The sequence below is a fragment of the Ovis aries genome, chromosome 6, assembly GCF_016772045.2.
Source record: "Ovis aries strain OAR_USU_Benz2616 breed Rambouillet chromosome 6, ARS-UI_Ramb_v3.0, whole genome shotgun sequence".
NCBI lineage: Eukaryota > Metazoa > Chordata > Mammalia > Artiodactyla > Bovidae > Ovis > Ovis aries.
In genome coordinates this window covers 73,074,860-73,084,966 of record NC_056059.1, presented here as the reverse complement: position 1 = coordinate 73,084,966, position 10,107 = coordinate 73,074,860, and positions in this window count along the sequence as shown.

The following is a 10,107-nucleotide window of genomic DNA, read 5'->3' as shown; positions in this document are numbered from 1 at the left end:
TCCCACGTGCTGTGGAGCAACTAATTCTGTGTGCCTCAACTACTGAGCCTGTGCTCTAGAGACACTGTGCAGCAACTACTGAAGCCCACGCACCCTAGAGCCCGTGTTCCATAAGAAACGCCACCACAGTGAGACACCCATGCACTGCAACTAGAGAGTAGGCCCTGCTACCCACAACTAGAGAAAAGCCAGCTTCACCAACAAAGACCCAGCCCAGCCAAAAATAATAATTTAAAAAACCACCTGTAAAAACCGTAGGTCTCACTTTCATTATGTTTCAAAGTGAATACTATTGGCATCTTGGGCAAAGTGGTTCTATATGTGTATCCTTCATCCCCAAATACCAAATGCCACTAGCAGCACCCCTGCCCCATTCCTCACTGTGACAATGGAGAACCCTGACGTTTCTAGACCCACCCTCTAGAGGGCGGTAGCTCCCCAAGTTAAGAAAATGGTAGCTGATTTCTAGTTTATTTTGGAGAAAATGAAATACTGTAAATTTCATAACTTAAAACTGTGACCACTGTATTTGTGTACTGTTTGCAGTTTGGAGCTTAGGCCTGAAATCTTTAGATTAAAAAGAATAAAATATGGTAAACCTGCATTTATGGAAAAATATAGAACCCGAAAACTGATGATGCATTTACCCTGAAAAGTTATGTATTCTAGAAAGCTGAATATTTCTCCCTCATCTTTTCTTTAGGCTTTCAGACATCTCAACTAGCAGAGATTCCATTTTTAAACGTTCAGAGTTTATACTCAGGTTTCTCTTCCCTTTAAAATTCAACGGTTATATTTTCACTAAGGCATATCTAAAAATGTTCTAAGGTACTTTGCGAGCAGTTTTAAACAGTGCAATTTACTAAGTAAGTTTCAGTTTCCCTGGTTTTAATCTCTTTGGGTCTTCATTTTCTCATCTATAAAATGAGGGAACTACACTATATATTTCTGAGTCCTAACTTTATAGGATTCTCAGCAAAAACAGGCAGGGAAGCCAAGAAAGGGTGGTTACAAGACCTCAGATGAAAAAACCCCTCTGAGCATAGACAGTAGAGACTGGTGCTAGGTTTTGTTATTAATTTACATCACATTCTGCCGACCTAGTGCAGCCCAGATCACTGCTGGTCTATCCAACTGATCCACAGTGGATTTGCTATTAATAAAGTTCTCTTACTGTGTTGGTTTCTGAGTATGTCAGTTTACTAATACTTCTTAATCTACTGGTCTCAGTATGAAGAGTACCCTTCCAGCATTAATCATTTATACCATGGCAGCATACAGGAAATCAGGAAAGAGAAGTTAACAGCAAGGTGTCAGAACAGCCTCTCATGTCCACAGAATAGGGGTTGAAGTTCCATCTTCTTTTTCTCCCCTTTTAAAATAGCAGCATTTTCTTCAAAGTTTCAGTGAAGTTTAATGTATTTTCTATTTCTAATCACCATAAACAGCAAGTTCTACCAATCATTGGGGCTTTTTGTAGTTCCCCAGTGTCTAATTTGTCTCTCTCTCTCGCAACACTTGCCATGACAACGGAGAAGAGAACAGACGCAATCCCGTGTGCTTGTGCTTCTTGATCCCTCTCTCTGCAAAATGGAAATCAAGGCTGGTTTCCTGCAGATGACTAACTTGGAGCTCCAGGGATGCCAGACATGACAGACCTCTTATTGCCTCATGCTCCAGCTGAGGCGAGCTGTTTTGTAGACAGCCTCTGATCATTCACCCTGGCTTCCCTCCCACCTGGCTGTGTCTTGTGGAGCAACAGAATCACTTCCATTCTTTCTCAGACTGCTCCATTTTCTCTTGGCTCCTCTCCTCCTCCCCGAGGGATTGTTTTCTCTCAAATGTCAGAGTAATGCTTAAACAAGAAAAACAAGACTTCAGACTCATGTGAATCCAACAGATAGCACCTCTGCCTGCTCTTAATCTTTGTTCTGTTGTCTGTCTCACTGATGCCCTGTAGTGGGTGGGAATGGCTTAAGATTAATTTAACATCATGTATGAATGATGCTTCACTTTTCCCCATCATGTCAAAGACCATAGGTATTCTCTCATTTAGTACAAGAGTTTCATGATCTGAAAATTCCTAAGTTCTAGAGTTTTAGAGCAAATACCTAACTACGGCTTGGAGCTTCAGGTTCCTGTTTTTCAGAAGCTTCCCTTTGTTTCTCATGTCATTCTCAGAATTTGCCTTCTGAGTAATAAACCTAGTGGAAATATTTCTTTGGTCTTAATATTCTCACTGGTAGGTACAATAGGTATGATGCTTAATCACAGACACTGAGTACCTCTGGCCAGCATTGGTAGATCTGAGAAAACTGAGGCCACAGAAAGACACATTATCTGTTTCTTAATGTGGAGTAGAGACCACATTATCAGGGGATTTTGGACATGTGAGACAGCCAAAGTTCCTTTCTAACTTTTCACTAAGTCTCCAGAAAATAGCTGTATGGATTCAATGTATGAATGAATTAGGAGAACAAAGGGACTTTTCTGAGGGGTTGATTTTTCCCTTCTCTAAAAAATGGAAAGCTGACTTAGCATTGACACTTTTCTAGGGTTTCTTCCAGTCCTGCCTAAAGGCAGTAGTATATGAGAGTATTCATTGCTGCTATGATCATATGATGACTTCCCAGGTGCTGCTAGTGGTAAAGAACCCACCTGCCAAAGGAGGAGACATATGAGACTCAGGTTTGATCCCTTTGTTGGGAAGATCCCCTGGAAGAGGGAATGGCAACCCACTCCAGTATTCTTGCCTGGAGAATCCCATGGACAGAGGAGCCTGGAGGGCTATGGCCCATTAGGTCGCAGTCGGACATTACTGTAGGAACTGAGCACACATGCGGCCCTTATTTAGGACAGTGAGCCAGGCAGTTTTAGGCATTTTATATATATATATATATATATATATCTTAACTGAGTCCTTAGAATAACCCCATGCAGGAGGTATATACTATTATCTGTATTTAGAGATGGAACTGAGGCAAAAGTAACTAGCCAGGGTCACATAACTAATGAGAGATGTGATTCAAAATTCAAACACAAGCTTCCAGCACCTTTATACAGTGAAACTGACTTTTCCCCTTTCAACGTAGTTCTATGGATTTTCATACATACATGCATGTGTGCTAAGTCACTTCAGTCATGTCTGAATCTTTGTGACCCTATGGACTGTAGCCCACCAAGCTCCTCTGTCCATAGGATTCTCTAGGCAAGAATACCGGAGTGGTTTGCCATGCCCTTCACCAGGGGATCTTCCCAACCAGGGATCAAAATAGAGTCTCTTACATCTCCAGCACTGGCAGGCAGGTACTTTACCACTAGCACCATCTAAGAAAATCAACTCACTTGAAAACCTCAAAGGTAATGACAATTTCCTTGGAAATCCTGTGTTACAGACACTTCCTAGATTCCTTTTAATCCTCCCATATAAAATTCCAGTCTGAGAAGAATATTCCTCCAAAATACATACACACACACACATTTTAATTAAAAAAAAAAAAAAGAATATTCTTCATAGGTAGGGGGTGTATGTGTGTTGGGCTATACCCTTACCCAAATCTATACAAGTGTTCTTCTGTGATTTCTATGCTGTCTTACCGTATCAGGTAGTTTTAAATGAAAAGTGCTTTCAGGGAACTAAGATAAACCATATTGGGGAAGAATATGAAAAATGTGTATGTATGTATAACATACACATTATGTGTGTGTATTTGGAAATAGCCCAAGCCTGGGAGGAGGGCAGAATCAGGTTTTCAAGAAAACCTCTTAATAACCTGAACAAAGCGAGAAAAGGGCACAAATATGTGGGAAGAGCTAAAGCATTCTAGGGTTTTCAAATCAAAGTGGGAGAGTTAGGAAGGAAGGGTTGGAAAGGGGAACACCTCAAACAGGGGTGTATCTATATATAGAGATATAACTGAATCACTTGTACAGTAGAAGTTAACATACTGTAAATCAACTGTACTTCAATAAATTTTAAAAAAACAAAAAAATTGAAAGTACTTTCACGGCTCGCTAAAAATCTTTTACACATTGCTAGTGATCTTTGCCAAGTACCATAGACAGATCATAGCATAAAAGGAGATCCTAACCCACTATTCTGATTAATAGGAAATAGCATACACAGGAAATTTGGAATGCAAACATCCAAAGAATTATACCATAGGAAAGACAGCTCAGTGGTTCTTCTGCCCACTGGGGACATGCATTTGCAGACCTCACTCCATGTCAGGAACTTCAGCTGGGATGGCTGTAACAGCTGAGAAACCTGGGTCTTTTACTAGGGATCACTCTCTCTACCTAGGATCTCATCCTCAAGTAGGCCAGTTCTGGCTCATTCACAGGTGATGGTGTTCAAAAAGAGCATGAGTAGAAGCTGCAAGGCCTCTGGAGGCTGAAGCTCCCAAATCGCTCAACGTCACTCTGCTGTATTCTACCGGTCAAAGCAAGTTGCAGTGGCAGCAGAAACTCAAGCTGACTGGAAGGGCTGCCAAAAATCTGTGGCTACTTTCATCCACCACACAGTTTCAGTATGTTCATCACCCTGAGGCAAATGCAGTACAACATGCTGTATGTTCTGACCTACATGAAGAGAACCCACTGTAAATTAATCAAACAAGAAATTTGATGATGAGACTTCCTGGTGGTCCAGTGGTTAAGAATCTGCCTTGCGATGCAGGGGAAATGGGTTCGATCCCTGGTGGGGAACCAAGATCCCACGTGCCACAGGGCAACTGACCCCATGCACCACAATGAAGATCCTGTGTGCCGCAACTCTGACCAGATGCAGCCAAATAAATAAATGAATATGAAAGAAAATTGATGCTGACTTAAATTTACCTCAGGAGTCAGATACATAGAATAGTTACGCGATTGAAAAAAGGAGAGAACACAGGTTGCATGATTTTGATTTCATCATAAATCTTTTAGAAGTTTTTAAAGAAAAGTGTGCACTATTACTTCTGTAAATTTAAAATGCAAATGTAGGCTATCTCCTCTGCCTTACCATATCAATGCTGAATGCTACATGAACATGTTATCCATCGTTGTTATTTTAAGCCACAGTAAATTGAACATCCCAAATATATACATCTTCTGTTAAAAAATCAAGAGGACAGACTTGATCACTATTAGCCAAGTCTGAAATAAGTTCTATTTTAAGGACACAAATATAACCATAACTTTTAAGATTATAAGGTATTATGGGTTCTTTGAATCACTAACTTCACATGCCCATCCACTCTCAAGGTATTTCCAAACTATCAACCAGTTTTGGCAATAATTAATTTGATAAAGCCAGATATATCCATACAATGAAACACTGCACAACAGAATGAAAACAGTCCTAAATACTAGTGCTCTCCAAATTCTACTCACTGCAGAATAATCCCAGTTATGTAAACAGCCCAGAAATCAAACATTTCAATATGCATACACATATGGAGGTAGAGTTAATATTAACTATTAACAGTAATTAATTCTGCAGAAGAAACAAATGAGACAAAGAGGATTAGTAGGAAGACAGCTAGTCAAGATAGATTTTAACTTGTTATGAGTTTGCTGTTGTACCTGCATTATGTGATCTTTAAAAAGTAATTACAGCACACAGAAGGAGAAGGCAATGGCACCCCACTCCAGTACTCTTGCCTTGAAAATCCCATGGATGGAGGAGCCTGGAAGTCTGCAGTCCATGGGGTCGCTAAGAGACAGGCACGACTGAGCGACTTCACTTCCATGCATTGGAGAAGGAAATGGCAACCCACTCCAGTGTTCTTGCCTGGAGAATCCCAGGGACAGAGGAGCCTAGTGGGCTGCCGTCTACAGGGTCGCACAGAGTCAGACATGACTGAAGTGACTTAGCAACAGCGGCAGCAGCAGAGCACACAGAAAAAGAAATCAAAGGTGCAGTATTTCAAAATCAACGTAAGAATTAGGATACTGGTCTCTAAAATTGCCCCTTCTGCTGGTAGAATCCTGACCACCGGTAAGTTTCCACAATTTCATCCTTAAGACACTCTTTCAAGCTTTCATAAATTTTATAGTACTGTTCTAAGCAAGGAGAAATGTGATATATGAGTTTAAATTGTTCAGTGTAATAGTCTCACTCTTAAGAATCTCATTTAGAGAGCCTGAAAGAGTATCCCCTCTCCCCCTTCCACTGTATGAATGGGGGTAAAGTGCCATTTACCACAGAAAACAAGACCCTGAGTCTATGGGTAAAAGGGAAAGGAAGCTCTTATTGATAAAGAATATCAGTTACCATGAAAGATATAATTGACTCAAGCAAGAACCAAGAGATGAGAAAATCACTAGGTTTGTTGAAGGATTAAGATAATTTCACTATATCATCCCATGGAATATTAATTACAAAGGGAAATAAATAATGTCAGTGGAGAAATCTAGTAGACAACATGTTAACCAAACAATAAAAGTTAACACAACCAATAACAGGATCATGGGCCTTCTGATGTAATATACTGATGTAATGTACCAGTACTGACTATTCCTGCCAAGACACATAACCTGAACTGAAGCATGAGAAAATAATTATGATACTATAATTCAAATTAAGAAACATTCTTTAAACAATTTCAAATTCTTCATGTTGTGAAGCACAAATGCTAAGGAGTTGTTCCAAACTAAAAAATATGTGACAACCAAATACAACAAGGAATTAGGAGCAGGGAGATATGTAAAATTATTAAGATATTTGGCACAATCTGAACTTAAGACTATACAGACTACACCAATCTTTAAAATCATGAATTTAATTATTACAGGATGGTTGTTTATTGTATAAGAGAGTGCTCTTAAATACAAACAAATATTCAGAGATGAAGAGGTATGCTTTCAACTTAATTTCTGGGCTTCCACCACAAAATATACATAATGTGCAGAAAACAAACATTGAGTGATGGATCCCAAATAAGGGGTACCCAAGATTTCAGGGTACCATTCCCACAACTTCTCGGTAAACTTAAGCATTTAAAGTCACTTTCTCAAGACTTGCTATTTTCTGCTACCTGAGTGAACTCTCTCCTTGCCTTGTTAATGTGTTCAGACAATACTCAGTCTATGAAACAATATTTATCTATCACAATTTTTAAATTATAGTAAAATGACCACTGTATATGAATTGGTTGAAATCAAGGAGAACACACCCACAGAAAAATATCACACACACAACACACCTGTAGCCCTGGGTAATCAATAACTATCGGCCCTTCCAAGGGCCAGATACTGTTTTAGGTACCTGGGTTAAGCAGTGAGAACAAAATCATACTGACTCTAGGAGCAATTATATCATTTGACACAAAAGCCCACATACTATTTTAACATTAAAAGCTACTATAAAAGACATGCAAGAGAGGCAGGTGGATTATACACCTTAATTGTGCCAAATAGAGGAAGCACTTTTATATATTTAAGAATACTTACTTGCTTTGTTATTAGTGGAAAAAGGTCTTAATACTAAAATTACGTCAAGCACTTAATACTAAAATTACATGTCAAATTACATGTTGTCCCCTTCTCCTGCCTTCAGTCTTTCCCAGCATCAGGGTCTTTTCAAACGAGTCAGTTCTTCCCATCAGGTGGCCAAAGGATTGGAGTTTCAGCTTCAACATCAGTCCTTCCAATGAATATTCAGGACTGATTTCCTTTAGGATGGACTGGTTTGATCTCCTTGCAGTCCAAGGGACTCTCAAGAGTCTTCTCCAACACCACACTTCCAAAGCATCAATTCTTCAGTGCTCAGCCTTCTTTTTCCAACTCTCACATCCACACATGACTACTGGAAAAATCATAGCTTTGACTATATGGACCTGTCAGCAAAGTAATGTCTCTGCTTTTTTAATATGCTGTCTAGGTTTGTCATAGCTTTTCTTCCAAGGAGCAAGCGTCATTTAATTTCATTGCTGTAGTCACCATCTGCAGTGACTTTGGAGCCCAAGAAAATAAAGTCTGTCGTGTTTCCATTGTTTCCCCATCTATTTGCCATGAAGTAATGGGACCAGGTGCCATGATCTAAAGTTTTTTGAATGCTAAATTTTAAGCCAGCTTTTTCACTCTCCTCTTTCACCTTCATCAGGAGGCTCTTTAGTTCCTCTTCACTTGCTGCCATTAGGATGGTGTCATCTGCATATCTGAGGCTGCTGCTATATCTCCCAGCAATCTTGATTCCAGCTTGTGCTTCATCCAGCCCAACATTCTGCATATTAAGTTAATAAACAGGGTGATAATATACAGCCTTGACGTACTCCTTTCCCATATTGGAACCCATCTATTGTTTCATGTCCAGTTCTAACTGTTGCTTCTTGACCTGCATACAGGTTTCACAGGATGCAGGTAAGGTGGTCTGTATTTCCATCTGTTGAAGAATTTTCCACTGTTTGTTGTGACCCACAGAGTCAAAGGCTTTAGCATCATCAATGAAGCAGATGTTTTTCTATGATCCAACAGATGTTGGCAATTTCATCTCTGGTTCCTCTGACTTTTCTAAATCCAGCCTGAACATCTGGGAGTTCTTCATTCACATACTGTTGAAGCCTAGCTTGGAGAATTCTGAGCATTATTTTGCTAGCCTGTGAAATGAGTGCAACCGTGTGATAGTTTGAACATTCTTTGGCATTGCCCTTCTTTGGGATTGGAACGAAAACTGACTTTTTCCACTTCTGTGGCCACTGCTGAGTTTTCCAAATTTGCTGGCATATTGAGTGTAGCACTTTAACAGCATCATCTTTTAGAATTTGAAATAGCTCAGCTGGAATTATATTTAACACTCAGGAATTCCCTGGCGGTCCAGTAATTAGGACTCAGCCCTTCCAATGCTGTGGCCCAGGTTCAGTCCCTGATCGGGGAACTAAGATTCCCCCAAGCTTGGTGTAGCACAGTCAAAAAAATATTTTAAAAACCCAACAAAAGCATTTAACACTTAAGAGTCACCCTATGGATACAAGTACCATATGACCTCATTTTCAGGATGAAGAAACAGATTTAACAAAATTAAAAGTAATTTGCAAAATTATAGTTGTAAGGAAGAGAGGCCCACAGTGAACCCAGCTCTAACTGTAAGGGCCACAGAGCACTTGATACAGCAAACATCAATAATAATCCTTTAAATAAGCAATTTTGTTTACACTGAAACTTCCCCTGATTACAGATCAATACATTGTTGTTAGCCTCTCCACAAACCTACCTTTATGGAGCTGAGAATGAATACCCTTGGAGGGGGGTCCACTACTGTACCGTACGTAACTCCCCCTGGGCAGAATACAAGGACGGCCAAAGATTAAGTGAAAAATGGATACTTGTAAAAATCATAACAGGGTGAGCCTCTGAGAAGGGAATAGCAAGGGACTGGAAAAACACACCTGTGGTAACACACTTAACGGTAACAAACAAGTCGCATATCAATAACGTTTAAATACCCCTTCCTGAATCATGAACTTGGAGGTCACTTACTCCATCAGGACAGAATGCAATCCAGTTGTTCTGATGTTTCTCCAACTTGTTCTCCCTTTTCTCTCAAGTCCACAGAAATACCTAAGAAATACCTAAGTCTTCAACACCGTTTTTCAACATAAAGCACAATCATTTCCAGTAACATAAGAACCAGAACCTCATAATATGGCTTATCATTTTCCCTTGGACTTCATTTCCTTCTCAGACTTCCATTAGAGTAAAATTAGAGTCAAAATAGTGCCCTAGCACTCAGTGAACATTCAGCGTAACTCATCTTATTTTCTGTTCAATGCATCTTTTTCCAATGAGTGAATATTTACCGATAGCAGGCTTACTACTAAGAACAGACATGTAGATGATGACTGTTAAGGGACCTGTGATTGGGAAGTATATAATCTCCTATAAATTGTCTTCAGGTTGTTTCTCCCCTACCTACTACGTATCCACTTCCCAGAAAGCAGATTATAGGAAGAGAGACTTTGGACTTTTTCTACCCACGGACTGGTTATCCCCAGAGATTTTCAGTACCTTTCTATTTACCCTGGATTATCTGAGTGAAAATGTTCTGAGAATTATTAATTTACTTCTAGTTCCAGCCAAATAAATTTGACATCTGATGTACCACAAATAAACAAAGGCATAACA